General features: G+C 40.3%; 1 pseudogene; it reads left to right on the top strand.

Annotated features, from left to right (window-relative positions):
* Positions 1 to 15,733: 15,733 nt before the first annotated feature.
* On the top strand, positions 15,734 to 16,992 carry LOC129079105 (keratin, type I cytoskeletal 18-like; annotated as a pseudogene).
* The last annotated feature ends 873 nt before the right edge of the window (positions 16,993 to 17,865 follow it).

The following is a 17,865-nucleotide window of genomic DNA, read 5'->3' as shown; positions in this document are numbered from 1 at the left end:
CATTTTTAGTGAGGCTCTTCTTTTTTTGCTTGTTGTTCTTAAATTGATCTGTCTTCATTTCCTGACTTTGTGGTGTGAATTTCTATGGTAGGAGATCGCTGTTTTAACTTTCTGGATCTCCCTCTGATGATGTCAGATGTTGACCCTGTCTGACCTTAGGCAGTCTGTTTGAGACTTCCAGGAATCTACTGTGTGTGGCTGTCTCCTCCAGCTGTTAATCTAGTCACTGTGTACTCAGCAGGCCACCTTAGACAGCTCAGGGTAGGGCAGAGTCCCTCCTGGGGGCGGGGTTATTGGTTCCTCTCACGATGCTGCCACTCAGGAGAGTGGTCTCTACCTGAGCAAGATGACTGACCCTGCTGGCTACTCTCTCTGTTCTCTCCCCTAAACCTCCATCCCCAGTCTCTCATTAAGTGTCTCCAGGCCACGCTGCACCCCCTTTAGCTAGGGATCTACTATGTGTGGCTGCTACTGTGCACTCAGCAGGTGGCTTAGACAGCACAGGGCAGGGCGGAATCCCACGAGGGGTAGGGCTAGTGGGTTCTCTCATGCTGCCGCCACTCAGGGCAGTGGTCTGAGCAAGATGGCGGCTGCCGCATGGGGGATGAGTCAGCACGGAGATCCTGCCAGCTACTTTCTCAGTTCTCTCCCCAAAGCGTCCTTCCCCAGTCTCTCCTCAGAGATCTCCAGCCCACTCTGCCCCGGCTTTGCTGGAGACCAGGGTATGTGACTGCAAATAAAAATTTATGTGTTGGCCTTTTAAATGGCTCTTTGAGTCTCCAGCTGCCTGTCTCTGGCAGAGAGCAACCCTGCCACTTTGCGCAGCTGGCTGTTTTCTGTGTACTTTTTTTAGCTCTGGTGCTATAGGCTACAGATCCCTGCTTTTGGTTTAGACCCCACTCTTCTCAGTGGGATCCAACTGGCCCTTCAGTATCATCCCGGTGCTGCCACCCATGGGTGCCCCGCTTGCCTTCTCAAGTCTCTACCGCACACCTTACCAGTTAAGTTGCACTAAAGCTGATCCTCCTGTCTCTGAGGTTATAAGGTTCCTCTCTCACTATTGTTCAGTTGTTTGTTCCAGGTGATTTCTCCACAATGTAGTTGTAATTCCCGGTTGGTCTTGGGAGGAGGTCAGTGTGCATTCCACTCACTTCTCTGCCAACTTGATTCAAGGTCCCTTATAGAGAGTCTATACCACAGGCGCAGCCAGAGACTGCTCCACAGGGCTTGAGCTCAGGTGGGACCACAGGAACCCTGGGAAGATGAGATTGTACAGTCAATGTAGCTCAATGCAGATTGGAGGGAAGCATTCACCCCAGGAAATATGGTGTCTGTGAGCAGAGCAGAACTCTCAGTACAGAGATCCTGGTGGCTGACTGGTCAGCTCTTTTCTTGGAGATACACAACTCAATGTTTCCTCCCAAGACTCTACTATGCTTTGAGCCACCATTGCTCTGCTGAAGCCCAGGGTGAGTGGCTACAAGGGTGATTTTGTACCCTGGTCTTTTAAGGGGGCACCCGAATTATTAGCAGACTCCTGTCTCTCCCTGGTGATAAAATCCTTACCAATTTTTAGTCACATGTTATGTGGGCATCTTTTCTGGGCTCTGTTGTTCTCAGCTGGGAAGCCCAGTGCGTTTGAGACTCTATGTTCCTTAGGGGGACCTCTGAAACTGAGATTTCTTTCTAGATTATGAGCTGCTTCACACGGATCCACCCTTTCTACCAGTCTTGGCTGATTGTTCTTTAGTTGTATATCAAGTTCAGGACTGAGAGGAGGTGAGCGTAACTGCCATCTACTCTGCCACCATCTTCTCTTCATTTTGTTGATGGTTTACATTGCTGTGCAAAAACATTTTAGTTTCATGTAGCCCCATTTATTTATTTTTTTCCCATTGCTTGAGAAGATATATCAGAAAAATAAAAACTTTACTAAGAAAAATGTTCAATATTGCCTATGTTTTCTCTAGGAGTTTAATGTTTTTGAGTGTTACATTTAAGTTTTTTGTCCATTTTTAATTTTTCTTGTATATAATGTAAACAAGTGGTCTAGTTTCATTTTTTTTTGCATGTATCTCTTCAATTTTCCCAAGGTCACTTACTGATTAGAGTGTCTTTACCCCATTTTATGTTCATATGTCCTTTCTCAAATATTAATAGACCATATAGTCATGGGTTTATTTCTGGGCTCTATTCTTTTCCATTGATCTATATGTTTGTTTTTATTTCAGAATGATACTGTTTTAATTACTATAGGCTTGTAGTACAGTTTGATGTTAGGTAATGTTATACCTACAACTTTGTTCTTTCTTAAGATGGCTGAGACTATTTGGGTCTTTAGTGGTTTCATAAAATTTTTGGTTATTTATTTCAGTTTTGTGAAATATGCCATTGGTATTTTGACAAAAATTGTGTTGAATTTATAGATTGCCATTTCTTATTTGTTAATGGTGGCCATTCTGATCAGTGTTAAATGGTATCTTATTGTGGTTTTAATTTTCATCTCTCTGATGGATACTGATGTTGAGCATTTTTTCATGTGTCTATGGGCCTCTATATGCCCTCCTTGGAGAAGTGTCTATTTGGGTCCTATGCCCATTTTTTAAATTGGATCGTCTGTCTTATTGAGTGAGCTCTTTATATATTTTGGAGATGAAACCCTTGTCTGAGGTATCATTGGCAAACATGTTTCCTCATACAGTTGGTTCCCTTTTCATTTCGTTGATATTTTCTTTATTTTAATTTGATGTAGTTCCATTTGTTTATTCTTTCCTTTATATCCCTTGCCCTAGGGGGCTTATCAGTGAAAATATTGCTATGTGAAATTTTCCTGCCTATGTTCCCCTCTAGGACTTTTATGGTGTCACAACTTACATTTAAGTCCACCTTGAGTTTATTCTTATATATGGTATAACTTGGTGGTCGAGTTTCATTTTTTTTGCATGTACTTGTCTAGATCTCACAACATCATTTATTGAAGAGGCTATTTTTACTCCAATTTATGCTTCTGCCCCCTTTGTCAAATAATAATTTGGGCTCTTTATTCTATTCCATTGGTCTATGGCCTGTTCTTCTGCCAGTACCAAGATGTTTTGATTACAGCGGTCTTGTAATATAATTTGATATCAGGTATTATGACCCCTCCTACTTTCTTCTTTCTCAAGATTTCTGAGGCTATATGGGGCTGTTTATGGTTCAAATAACTTTTGAATATGTCATTGGTATTTTGGTAGGGATTGCACTGAATCTATAGTTTGCTTTGGGCAGTATGGACATTTTAATGATGTTAAATCTTCCATTCTATGAACACTGTATATGCTTCCATTTATTTGTGTCTTCCTTAATTTATTTCTTCAGTGTTGTGTAGTTTTCTCAGTACTGGTCTTTTACCTCCTTGGTTAGGTTTATTCCTAGGTTTTTTACTTTTCTTGTTGTTATAGTAAATGGTACTTTTCCCCTAATTTTTGTTTCTGATATTTCATTGTTAGTGTACAAAAAATGCCTTCGATTTCTGAATATTGGCTTTGTTCCCACTGTTTTAAAAATTCACTTATTAGGTCAAGTAGTTTTCTGGTGGCGTCTATAGGGTTTTCTATGTACACTATCATGTCATCTGCAAACAGTGATAGTTTTACTTTTTCCTTTCCAATTTGGACACTTTTTATTTCTTCTTCTTGTCTGATTGCTGTGGCTAGAACTTCCAGTACTATGTTGGATAGAAGTGGTGAACGCGGACACCTCTGTCTTGTTCCTATCCTTAGGGAGGACACTTAGTTTTTGCCTGTTGAGTATGATGTTGGCTCTAGGTTTTTCATATATGGCCTTCATTATGTTGAGGTATGCTCCCTCTATTCCCACTTTGCTGAATGTTTTATCATAAATGGGTCCTGTACTTTATCAAATGGTTTTTTTCAGCATATTGATATGATCATGTAGTCTTTGTCTTTCATTTTGTTTATGTGATGCGTTACATTTATTGACTTGCAAATATCGTATCATCCTTGCATCCCTGAGATGAATCCCACTTGAATATGGTGTATGTTCTTTTTAATGTATTGCTGGATCTGGTTTGCCAATGTTTTGCTGAGCATTTCAGCTACTATGTTCATCAGTGATATTGGTCTGTAGTTTTCTTTGTTGTGTCTTTATCTGGTTTTAGTATTAGCATGATGATGATGGCCTCATTAAGAGTTCAGGGGTCTTCCCTCTTCTGAAGTTTCTGGCATAGTTTGAGGATTGGGGTTAGCTCTTCCTTAAATGTTTTGTAAAATTTTCATGTGAAGCCATCCGGTCCATGGCTTTTGTGTGCCGGGAATTTTTTGATTACTGGTCAAGTTCATGAGCTGCTATAGGTCTGTTCAGGCTTTCTGCTTCTTCTTGACAGTATAGTTTGACATTAGGGAGCATGATTCCTCCAACATTGTTCTTCTTTCTCAGGATCACTGTTGCTTGTGGAGCCTTTTGTGGTTCCATATAAACTTTTTGAATATTTGTTCTTGTTCTATGAAGTACGTCAATGGTATCTTGATAGGTACTGCATTGAATTTATAGATTGTTTTGTGTAGTATGGACATTTTAATGATGTTTATTCTTCCTATTCATGAACACAGTGTGTGCTTTCACTTATTTGTATCTTCTTCAATTTCTTTCTTTAATGTTCTAGAACTTTCCATATACAGGCCTTTTACACCCTCAATTAGTTTTATTCCTAAGTATTTTATTCTTTTTGAAGCAATAGTTAATGGGGTTGTTTTTTTAATTTTCTTTTTTGTTACTTTGCTATTGGTGTATTAAAAGTGCAACTGATTTCTGGATAGTAATTTCATATCCTGTTACTTTACTGAATTCATTTCTTGGTTCTAGTAGTTTCTTGGTGGAATTTAGGATTCTCTAGGTACAGTATCCTATCATCTGCAAATGCAGTTTTACCTCCTCCTTTCAACTTGGATGCCTTTTATTTCTTCTTCTTGTCTGATTACTGTGGCTAAGATTTCTAGTACTATGTTGAATTAATGGAAGACATCCCTGTCTTGTCCCCGATCTTAAGGAGAACATATGTAGTTTTTGTCCATTGAGTATAATGCTGATAGTGAGTTTGTCAAATATGGCCTTTATTATGTTCTCTCTGTTCCCACTTTGCTGAAAGGTTTTTTTTTTTCATCAAATTTGGGTTCTATCAAATGCTTTTTCTGCAACTATTGATATGATCATGCAGTTTTTATCCTTCATTTTATTTATGTGATGAATCATATTTATTGATTTGAGAATGTTGAACCAACCTTGCATTTCTGGAATAAATCCCACTTAATGATGAAGTATGATGTTTTTAATTTACTGCTGTATTTGGTTTGCTAAAATTTTGCTAAGGATTTTAGCATCTATATCAGGGATACTGGCCTATAATTTTAATTTTTTTAGTGTCTTTATTTGGTATTACAATTATTAAAATCTGGCTGCATAAAATGAACTAGGGAGGATTCCCTCCTCTTGAATTTTTTGAAAAGGTTTGAAGAGAGGTGTTCCTGGAATGTTTGGTGAAATTTACCTGTGAAGCCATCTGGTCTAGGGCTTTTGTTGTTGGGAATTTTTTTTGTATTAAAGCTTCAATTTCACTAGGTTTAATCTGTCTATTCAGATTCTGAGATTCTTCCTGATTTAGTTTTGGAATATATTTTGTTTCTAGTAATTTATCCATTCCACCCAGGTTGTTCAATTTGTTGGCATATAGTTGTTCTAATATTTTCTTACAATCCTTTGTATTTTTTTGGAGTCAGTTGTTATTCCTGTTCTTTAATTTCTGATTTTTTATTTGGATCTTCTCTCTTTTTTCTTGATGAGTTTGGTTAAAGGTTTGTCCATCTTGTTTATCTTGTCCAAGAACTAGCTCTTGGATTTATTGAGTTTTTGTATTTTTTTCAAACTGTTTAATTTATTTCTGCTCTGATCTTTATTATTTCCTTCCTTTTACTCCCATTGGGCTTTGTTTAGTGTTCTTTTTTAAGTTTCTTTAAGTATGTAGATTGTTTTTTAGCTTTTTCTGATTTTTATTTTCAATAGACCTATAATGCAATGAATTTCCCTATAATGATTGCTTTTCCTCTGCCCCACAGATTTTGGTTTGTTGTGTTCTCATTTTCATTTGTTTTTAGGTATCTTTGGATTTCTTTCTTGTTATCTTTATTGACCCCATTGTTTAATAACATGTTATTTAGCTACCATGTTTTTGCATGTTTTTCAGTTTTCTTCTTATGAAGGGTTTCTGGTTTAATATCATGTGGTCAGAGAAAATGATGGAATGATTTCAATCTTCTTAAATTTATCGAGACTTTTTTTGTGTCCTAACATGTTATCCATCCTAGAAAATGTTCCATGTGCATGGAAAAAGTATGTATATTCTTCTGCTTTGGGGTGTAATACTCTGTAGTTATCAATTAGCTCCATTTGATCTAGTGTGTCTTTCTTTTTTTTATTTTGAAATAGAAATAGTAAGCTTTTTATTTTTACTTTGACAATTATTTTTTATTGTTCAAATACATTTCTCTCCACCTTCCCACCACCACTTTCCTCTGCCCCCCACCCCCACCTCCTTCCTTCAATCCTTCCCCACTTTGGCTTTATCCATGGGTCTTTTATACATGTTCCTTGACTTGACCCTCTGCTTCCTCCTTCCCTCTTGACTCAGTTGGTTTCTTTTTTTCTTTCAATGTTGCTGGTTATATTTTCCTTGCTTCTTTGTCTTGCTGGTTAGGTTCCACTTATAGGTGAGATCATATGGTATTTGTCTTTCGCCCCAGGATTATTTCACTTATCATAATGCTCTCCAATTCCATCCATGCAGTTGCGAAGGGTAGTAGCTCTTTCTTTCTTTCTGCAGCATAGTATTCCATTGTGTGAATGTACCATAGTTTTTTGATCCACTCGTTTACTGATGGGCATTTAGGTTGCTTCCAGCACCTGGCTATTGTAAATTGTGCTGGTATCAACATTGGGGTGCATAGGTTCTTTTGAATTGGTCTTTTGGAATTCTTATGGTATAATCCCAGTAGCGGAGATTGAATCGCTGAGTCAAAAGACAGTTCCATTTTTAGCTTTTTGAGGAAATTCCAAACTGTTTTCCACAGACTGCACCAGTCTTCATTCCCACCAAAAGGATACTAGAGTTCCCTTTTCTCCACAGCCTCACTAGCACCTGTTGTTTGTTGATCTGTTTATGATGGCCATTCTGACTGGTGTGAAGTGGTATCTCATTGTGGTTTTAATTTGCATTCCTCTGATGGCTAGTGATGCTGAGCATCCTTTCATATGACTCTGGGCCCTCTGTACCTCTTCCTTGGAGAAGTGTCTGCCCAGATCCTTTGCCAATTTTTTAATAGGACTGTTTGTCTTCTTGGAGTGGAGTCATGTGAGTTCTTTATATATCTTGGAGATCAAACCCCTGTCTGATGTATCATTGGCAAATACATTTTCCCATACGGTTGGCTCCCTTTTCATTTTGCTGATGTTTTCTTTAGCCGTGCAGAAGCTTCTTACTGTGATGAGGTCCCACTTTTTATTCTTTCCTTTATGTCCCTTGTTCTAGGGGACATATTAGTGAAAATGTTACTGCGTGGGATATCTGAGAGTTTCCTGTCTATGTTCTCCTCTAGGACTTTTATGCTGTCACAACTTATATTTAATTCTTTTATCCATCTTGAATTTATTTTTGTGTATGGTGTCAGTTGGTGATAAAATTTCAATTTTTTGCATGTAGCTGTCCAGCTCTCCCAACACCATTTGTTGAAGAGGCTATATTTACTCCATTTATGCTTCTGCACCCTTTGTCAAATATTAAGTGACCATAGAGACATGGGTTTATTTCTGGGCTTTCTATTCTGTTCCACAGATCTGTGTGTCTTTTCTTGTGCCAGTAACAGACTGTTTTGATTACAGTGGCCTTGTAATGTAGTTTTATGTCCAGTATTGTGATCCCTCCTACTTTGTTTTTCTTTCTCAAAATTGCTGCAGCTATTTGGGGTCATTTATGGTTCCATATAAATTTTTTAAATGTCTGTTCTATGTCTGTGATATACAGCACTGGTATTCTAATAGGAATTGCACTGAATCTATAAATTGCTTTGGGTAGTATGGACATTTTGATAATGTTAATTCTTCCAATCCATGGACATGGTATATGCTTCAATTTATTTGTGTCTTCCTTAATTTCTTTCTTCAGTGTTGTATAGTTTTCTGCATACAGGTCTTTTACCTTCTTGGTTAAATTTATTCCTAGGCACTTTATTTTTCTTGTTGCTATAGCAAATGGGATTTTTTAAAATGATTTCTGCTTCTCCTATTTCATTGTTGGTGTGCAAAAATGTCTTCAATTTCCAAATATTGACTTTGTATCCTGCTCTTTAGTCAAAGTCACTTATCAGGTCAAGTAGTTTTTTGGTGGAGTCTACAGGGTTTTCTATGTACACTATCATGTCATCTGCAAATAATGATAGTTTTACTTCTGCCTTTCCAATATGGACGCCTTTTATTTCTTTTTCTTGTCTGACTGCTGTGGCTAGGACTTCCAATACTATGTTGAATAGAAGTGGTAAATGCGGACATCGTTGTTGTGTTCCCAGTCTTAGTGGGAAAGATTTTAGTTTTTGCCCATTGAGTATGATGTTGGCTGTAGGTTTTGCATATATGGCCTTTATTATGTTGAGGTATGCCCCCTTTATTCCCACAATGCTGAGTGTTTTTATCATAAATGGGTGCTGTACTTTATCATATGCTTTTTCCGCATCTATTGAGATGATCATGCGGTTTTTGTCTTTACTTTTGTTTATGTGATGTATCATGTTTATTGATTTGCAAATATTGAACCATCCTTGCATCCCTGGGATGAATCCCACTTGATCATGGTGGATGATCTTTAATGTATTGCTGGTTGCAGTTTGCCAATTTTTTGTTGAGGATTTTATCATCTATGTTCATCAGTGATATTAGCCTGTAGTTTTCTTTCCTTGTTGTGTCTTTATCTGGTTTGGGTATTAGGATGATGCTGGCCTCATAAAATGAGTTTGGGAGTCTTCCCTCTTCTTGGATTTTATGGAATAGTCTGAGAAGGACAGGGGTTAGGTCTTCCTTAAATGTTTTGTAAGATTCTCCTGGGAAACTGTCCAGTCCAGGGCTTTGTGTGCCAGGATTTTTTTGGTTACTGCTTCTGTTTCACTAGCTGTTATCAATCTGTTCAGGCTTTCTGCTTCTTCTTCACTCGGTGTTGGAAGATATACTTTTCTAGAAATTTGTCCATTTCATTGAGGTTTTCAAATTTCCTGGCTTATAACTGTCCATAGTAATTTCTTACAGTATTTTGTATTTCTGTGGTATTAGTTATTTCTCCTCTTTCATTTCTGATGTCATTTATTTGGGTACTCTCCCTTTTTTTCTTGATGAGTCTGCTTAAGGATTGTCAATTTTGCTTATCTTTTCAAATAACCAGCTCCTGGATTGGTTGATCCTTTGAATTATTCTTTTCATCTCTATGCCATTCAATTCTTCTCTGATCTAGATTATTTCCTTCCTTCTATTTACTCTGGTCTTTGTTTCTTGTTGTTTCTCCAGTTCTTGAAGTTAGGGTTAGGTCATTTATTTGAAATGTTTCTGCCTTTTTTAGGTAGGCCTGTGTTGCTATGAACTTCCCTCTCAAGACCGCCTTTGCTGTATCCCATAGGTTTTAGACTACTGTGTGTTCATTTTCATTTGTTTCCAGAAACGTTTTGATTTTATCTCTTATCTCATTATTGACCCATTAATTGTTTAATAGTTTGCTATTCAGTCTCCATGAGTTTGAAAGTTTTTGAGGTTTTTCCTTGATGTTGGTTTCCAGTTTCAAGCCCTTGTGGTCTGAGAAAATGCTTGTTATTATTTCAGTTTTCCTGAATTTGTTGAGGCTTGTTCTGTGTCCTATCATGTGTTCTATCTTTCAAAATTTCCATGTGCATTTGAAAAGAATGTGTATTTTGTTTTTTGGGATGAAAGGTTCTATATATGTCAGCTAAGTCCATTTCATCTAATCGTCCTTGAGTTCCACAATATCCTTGTTGATGTTTAATTGGAAGATCTATCCATTTTTTACAGTAGGGTGTTAAGATCCCCTACTATCAGTGTGTTGCTGTCTAGATATTTCTTGAAGTCTTCCAAGATTTTCCTTATATATTGGGGTGTTCCTTCGTTGGGTGCATATAGGTTTCCAATGTTTATGTCTTCTTGATGGATTCTTCCTTTGATTGTTATAAAGTGTTCCTCTGGGTCTCTTTTTATGGCTTTTGTTTTGAAATCTATCTTGTCTGAGATAAGTATTGCTACCCCTGCTTTTTATTCCTGTCCATTTGCTTGGAATATTTTTTCCATCCCTTTAGTTTCAGTCTGTGTAGGTCCTTTGTTTTGAGGTGGGTCTCTTTTAGGCAGCATATGTGTGGGTCATGTTTTGTTATCCATTCAGCTATCCTATGTCTTTTTATTGGGGCATTTAATCCATTTACATTTAAAGATATTGTTGACAGGTACTTATTCATTTTTTTCATTTTTACCTGTTTTCTTCTCTTTCTCACTTTTCATCTTCTTAAACCAGTCCCTTTATCATATCTTCCAGTGCTGGTTTGGTGGTGGTGTATTCTTTTAGCCTTCTCTTGTCTTGTCTGGGAAACTTCTTACTTCACCTTCCATTTTAATTCAGAGCCTTGCTGGGTAGAGCAGTCTTGGTTGCAGGCCTTTGCTTTTCATTACTTGGATTACTCCTTGCCATTCCCTTCTGGCTTGCAGTGTTTCTGTTGAGAAGTCAGTTGCTAGCCGTATTGGGCCTCCCTGTATGTTACTACCTGTTTCTCCCTATGCTGCCTTTAGGATTCTCTGTTTGTCTTTGACATTTGCCATTTTAATGATGATTTGTTTTGGAGTGGGCCTCATGGGGTTCCTTTTGAATGGGACCCTAGTGCTTCCTGGACATGTGTGACTTTTTCTGTCCTCCAACTAGGGAACTTTTCTATCATGACTTTTTCAAACAGATTCTCTATCCCTTCCTCTTCCTCTTCCTCTTCTCCTTCTAGTATCCCTATTATGGGATATTATTACATTTCAGGTTGTCCTGCATTTCCCTCAACGCCTCTTCATTCTTTTTTAGTCTTTTTTTTTCATTTTCTTGCTCTTTCTGCGATCTATTTTCTACCTTGTCCTCCAGCTCCCGGATTCAATCCTCGGCTTCATCTAACCTGCTTTGGATTCCTTCTACTGTGTTCTTCAATTCAGGAATTGTATTCTTCATTTCCTCTTGCCTCTTATTGATAGTTTCCATGTCCTTTTTCACGTTGATATAGTTTGCAGTAAGTTCCTCGTAGTTTCCCTGTAGTTTTTTGTAATTCTCTCTGAGCTCACTGAGCTCATTGAACTTCCTTAGAACTGTTGTTTGGAACTCAATATCTGATAGTTTACGTGCCTCTATTTCATGTAGTTCTCTTTGTGGGGACTCCTCCTTTCCCTTCAATTGGGGGGTGTTTCTTTTTCTTCCCATTATTTGTGAGACTCTTCTTTTTTTGCTTGCCGTTCTTAAATTGATCTCTCTTGATTTCCTGACTTTGTGGTGTGAATTTCTATGGTAGGAGATCGCTGTTTTAATTTTCTGGATCTGCCTCTGATGATGTCAGATGTTGACCCTGTCTGACTTTAGGCATCAGTCTGTTGGAGACTTTCAGGAATCTGTCTGTGGCTGTCTCCTTCAGTTGTTAATCTATTCACTCTGCACTCATCAATCAGGTTTATGCACCACAGGGCGGGGCAGAGTCTCTCCTGGGGGCGGGGTTATTGGGTCCTCTCATGCTGTTGCTGTTCAGGAGAGCGGTCTGTCTGAGCCAGATAGGGGCTGCCATACGGGGGAGGAGTCAGCACCGGGATCCCACTGTCTCCTTTCTCAGTTCTGTCCCAAAAGCCTCCTTCCCCAGTCTCCTCAGGAGTCTCTAGCCCACTCTGCCCCCATCTATGCTGGAGCCCAGGGTAAGTGGCTGGAAATAAAAATGTATGCGTTGTCCCTTTAAAAGGCTCTTTGCATCTCCAGCCACCTGTCCATGGCAGAGAGCAACCCTGCCACTTTTTTGCAGCTTGTTGTTATTTGTGTACTTTTTGGGCTCTTGTGCTGTAGGCTGGAGATCCCTGCTTATGGTTTGGACTCCACTCTTCTCAGGGGGATCCAACTGGCCTTTTCAATATCCCTCTGGCGCTGCTTCCCCTAGGCACCCAGCCAGTCTTCTTGAGTCTCCACCGCATTCCTTACCAGTCAGGTTGTGCTAAAGCTGATTCTTCTCTGTTCAAGGTTATAAGGCTCCTCTCTCGCTATTGTTCAGGTATTTGTGCCAGGTGATTTCTCCACAATTTAGTTGTAATTCTAAATTGGTCCTGGAAGGAGGTCAGTGTGACTTCCATTCACTTCTCTGCCATTTGATTTCTCTATCAGATTTCTTTATTCCTATTATAGGGTACTTATTTATTGCCATTTTTCTTTTCCTTTTTTAAAGATTTTATTTATTTATTTATTTTTAGGTAGCGTGGAAGCAAGGGAGAGAAACATCAATGTGTGTTTGCAATTCATGCATCTCCTCCTGGGGACCTGGCCTGCAACTCAGGCATGTGCCCTGACTAGGAATAGAACCAGCAACCCTTTTGTTCATAGGCCAGCACTCAATACACTGAGCCTCACCAGCCAGGGCTATCGCCACTTTTCTTTATACCTATGTTCCTCTCTCTTTCTTCTTTGTAAGCAGGCCCTTTAACATTTCTTGCCATACTGGTTTGGTGGTAATGAACTCTCAGGTTTTCTTTTCCTTTCTTTTTCTTTTGCGCGTGCGCGCGCGCGCGCGTGTGTGTAGCTCTTCATTTCACCTTTCATTTTAAATTAGAACTTTGCCAAATATAGTAGTCTTGGTTACTGGTTACTGATTTTCATCAATCCCTTTGGGCCTGCAACGTTATGTTGAGAAATCAGCTGACAGCCTTATGGGAGCTTCCTGTAGTTAACTATGTATTTCCTCCTGTTTTTAAGAGTCTTTGTCTTTAACCTTTACCATTTTAATTATGATGTGTCTTGGTGGGTGCTTTTCGGGGTTCATCTTGATTTGTACTCTTTTTTGCATCCTGAAATTGTGTGACTTTTTCTTCACCAGGTTAGAGATGTTTTCAACTATTATTTCTTTAAACAGGTCTGTATGCCTTGCCTACTCTTTTCTCCTTCTGTTACCTCTATGATGTGGATGTTGTTAAGGTTGATGCCCAAGAGGTCCCTTAGACTTTCCTAATTTAAAATAAATTCTTTCTAAGTTTGGATCCTCTGCTGCAGTGCTTACTGCTTTTTTGTCCTCTAAATCACAGATCTAATCCTCTGCTTTATCTAAACTGCTGTTTACTTTTTCTAGTACATATTTGATTTCAGATATTGTATTCTTCATTTCTTACTGGTTGTTTTTATGGTATCTATGTCCTTTTTAATGTCTTTAATTTTTCACTAAGATCACATATTCTCCCCCTAAGATCCTTAAGCATCCTTGTAACTATTATTTTAAACTTTGCATCTGGTATCTTGGTTGCTTTCATTTTATTTAATTCTGTTTCTGGGGATTTCTTTTGTTCTTTCATTTGGGGCATATTTCTTTGTCTTCACATTTTATTTCTCTGTATTAGGTATATCTGCTATGACACCCAAACTTGTTATGATGTTTTATGATGTAGATCTCTTGTTTAACTCAAAGGCACAACCTCCTAAGTCACCTGAGCTTGGTGCTCCAGGAATGTTTCCTGTGGTGACATGCACCATCTTGTTGTAGTTGCATCTTCAATGCTGTTGTCCCCTTTGGGGGTTGAGTCAACTCTTCAGGCTGGCGGAATATTGGATAAGCCTTGATCACTGTGCATGAAATGCTTTGTAAGGGCTGCTCCCTGAGTCAGACTTGTTCCCAGCTGGGTCTCATGCCTGTTAGAATCCCCCTTTGGATGTGCCGCCTGTTTGGCTAGTTGAGTTGAGCTCTGGTGTGATCTGAAGCCAACCACTGGCTGTGTTTGTTCTGGTTCCACTTGTGTAGAATTCAGGTACAAGTTTATGTCAAATATGTGTAACTGGCCTTTGGTTTCTTGTTGGGAGATACCATGCTATTCACTGTTTGTGGCTGTTTACTGGACCTGAGTATGCACAAGATGGGTCAATCTATGTACAAGGTTTGGCTTCCTCCAGCTTAAGAGCTTGGGGCAGATGTCTAAAAGTCCAAGTCTACCTAAGGTCCACTTCCACCTGTCAGCTACTCTACCTGTCCCAGAGGTTGCCTGGTCTCCCTCCAAAGCATTCTGAAGGGGACGGTAGGATGGGCCCAGGCTGGTTGTGACCTACAGACCCTTTCACAGGTCATGAGCTTGATAATGCAGGGCAACCAAATTCTGAGGGGCAGGGTTAGTGGGTCCCCTGATTGGGGGTCATGCAGTCAGGAATTCAATGAGGGGAAAGTGGTTCCTACTTCAGAGTCAAGCCACTCAGTCTTTGCCGGAGTCTTCAACTCTAGCTGTCCTGAAGGAGCATGCAATAGCTTCAGTTTGGGTGCAGCCAGCTGTCTCCTTTGCAGGTCAAAGTCAACATGCCAGAGTCTCAATGGGAACAAAAGAGTCTCCCATTAGGGTGGTGCCAATCAAGCCTACAGGAGGGGGTCTAAGCACTTAGTTGTGGTTCCAGACAATAGCACCCATTGGAGACATGCTCTGAATGTTTCAACTTTGAGCAGCACATCTTTTCCATGCAGAAATGAGCTCAGTTGGGCAGGACCACTGGGACTTGCAAGGATGGACCCAAACAGTCTTTTGCTGGGTGCGTTGCCAATAAGTCTATAGGAGAAAGGCGAGCACTTATTCTCCTTCCTGGGATAATGTGGGTTGAGCCGGCAGAGGAGACTGGAATGTTGCCCTGCAATATAGCCATGCAATGCAGCACCTGGCTGATTATCAAACAAAAGCCTCACCTGGAGATGCTCTGAAAGTCCCAGCTCTGCTCAGAACCCTGATCTCCTTGCGTGACTGAGCTCAGCAGGGTGGGGCCACAAAATGGCATAACTGGCCCAGTGATTCAACAGATGGTGGGGGGTCATGCTGGTTGTGACTCCAGGTGGGAAAGAATAGTCCCTTTTCCAAAGGTATACAGTTTAATCACTGCCTGAATCTCCACCAAGAGCTTCTCCATAAAAAGAGCTCCCCAAGAATCCCCACTGTGTGCAGCCAGCTGACCCCTCTCCAGGACCTAATTATGGCAGAGTGTTGTCACCATTAGCTGGAGGACTGTGCACTATGCTCCCCAGGTTGGTGCTGCAACAATAGGAGTGTTCAACCCTAGGAAGTTGGCTTCTGAGTATCTAACAGACTCCCTTCTATCCAAGGTGGACTGAATCCACACTGATTTTCACATCCAGATGCTATGCGGACTCCTCTTCCCATCTCCACTGCTCTGATTTGGGGATCACTACATGGAGTTGTGACCCTACACTCCCAGGGGGAGGGAATTTTGCAGTGGAGATATCCCTCCAGCTTCTCAGCCGCCACATGTGGGTGCCAGCCCTTTCTGCATTTCTGCCCTTCTTATCAGTCTCTATGTGGCTTCTTCTGTAAATTCTGGTTATAATATTTCAGTTCAGACTGCAGCTTCAACCTGAGTCTTGGCTCCTCACCTTCCTCTCTGAACAACATGAACTTCTGCACATGCCCCAGCTTCTCCACAAACTAGTGGACCCTGGGCTCCATGAATTTGCCCAGCCACTGCACCTGCAGCCAGCATCTATGCAGGTGCCTGGGGCTCAGGTTCCCTGATCTCAGTGTCCCACTCCACCAGACTGTGGGGCAGCTGGGGATCCAGGGACCTGGTTGCTGGATGGCTGGGGGCCTGGCAGGCATACGGGGCATCCAGAGCAAGAAAGAGACTATGCAATATCTGAATGGCCGCTTTGCCTCCTGTGTGAAAAGGGTGAGAAGACTGGAGGCTGATAATCAGAGACTGGAGAGCAAAATCTAGGAACACCTAGAGAAGAAGGGACACTAGGTCAGAGACTAGGGGCACTATTTCAAGACCATTGAGAACCTGGGGGCTCAGATCTTTGCAAATTCTGTGGATAACGCCTGCATCATTCTGCATATTGACAATGCCCATCTTTCTGCTGATTTCAGAATCAAGTATGAGATGGAGCTGGCCATGCACCAGTCTCTGGAGAATGACATCAATGGGCTCCAAAAGGTCATTGGTGACACCAATATCACTCGGCTGCACCTGGACAGACTGAGGCTCTCAAGGAGGAGCTGCTCTTCATAAAGAAGAGCCATGAGAAAGAAATAAATGGTATACAAAACCAGATTGTTAACTGTGGGTTGACCAGGGAGTTGGATGTCCCAAAATCTCAGGACCTCAGCAAGATCATGGTAGACATCCAAGCATGATGTGATGAGCTGGCTCAGGATGGGTAGACAAATACTGGTCCCATCAGACTGAGGAGAGTACCACAGTGGTCACCTTGCAGGCCACTGAGATAAGAGCTGCTGAGATGACACTCACAGAGCTGAGACATTTGGTCCAGTCCTTGGAGACTGACGAAGACTCTAAGAAATCTGAAGGCCAGTTTGGAGAACAGTCGAAGGGATGTGGAGATGTTCTGTGCCAGGCAGCTGGAACAACTCAATGGTATCCTGCTGCACCTGGTATCAGAGCTGGACCAGGCCCAGACAGAGAGGCAGTGCCAGGCCCAGGAGTATGAGGCCCTGCTGAACATCAAGGTCAAGCTGGAGGCTGAGACTGCCACCTATTTCTGCCTACTGGAAAAAGGGGAGGACTTTGACCTTGTTGATGCCTTGGACAACAGGCACTCCTTACAAACCATCCAAAAGACTACCACCCACCGGACTGTGCATGGCAAAGTGGTGTCTGAGGTCAATGACACCAAAGTTTTGAGGCATTAAAGACAGCAGAAGTGGGGCATCCCTTGCAGGGCATGAGGCCAATAAAAAGTTCAGAGTTCATTGAAAAAAATATTTCAGTTCAGCTAGACTTCAGTTGTTTATTCAGGTTGACTGTTCTATAATTTAGTTGTAAATCCAGTTTGGTGCCGGGGGCAGGTGAGTGTAATTTCCACCTGTTCTGCAGCCATCTTGAAATTCCTTGTTTGTTCATTTGTTGTTTTCAGTTTTATATCCCACATATGAGTGAAATAATATGGTTCTTGTCTGTCACAAAAGGCAATATTTCATCTTTTCCTATGGCTGAGTAGTATTCCATTGTATATAGTATGTACCACATCTTCTTTATCCAATCATCTATCAAAAGACACTTCAGTTGTTTTTATGTCTTGGCCACCATAAATAATGTTGCAGTGAACATAGGGTGCATATATCTTTTCTTTTAGTATTCTCATTCACACTGACAAAATTGAATAATTTTTTAGAAGAACTGATTTGACTTTGAAGCAAAAGCATATCAATTTCAAAACTAAGCCCACATTAAGTAACGTAATTGACTCTTCTGTCCACTCAATATTATTAACATTAAATTTTATGAACTATTGCACAAATTAAAAATAATTCTCAGTTTAGCAATATCAACAAAATGTTCTAATTTTTCTTTTATTTTTTACAGATATTTTACATAACACTATAGATTACAGTGAAAATCCCCTGTAGGTTGATTCATGTAAAAATGTTTTGTAAAATCATTATTGATTTGTTATATGAAAAAAATTTTTTCGAATTGGGCAGAGATGGTGGTGAGGTAGGTGGGAGCTGAGCCCACTTGTACCCAACTGGGACACCTAGCAGATCTCCCAAAGAACAGAGTGA

This window comes from Pteronotus mesoamericanus, unplaced genomic scaffold (assembly GCF_021234165.1).
Source record: "Pteronotus mesoamericanus isolate MK-2021 breed Mesoamerican mustached bat unplaced genomic scaffold, CSHL_Meso_final contig_752, whole genome shotgun sequence".
Taxonomy (NCBI): Eukaryota; Metazoa; Chordata; class Mammalia; order Chiroptera; family Mormoopidae; genus Pteronotus; species Pteronotus mesoamericanus.
The sequence above is the reverse complement of the archived record's forward strand: the minus strand, read 5'-3'. Positions and strand labels throughout refer to the sequence as shown.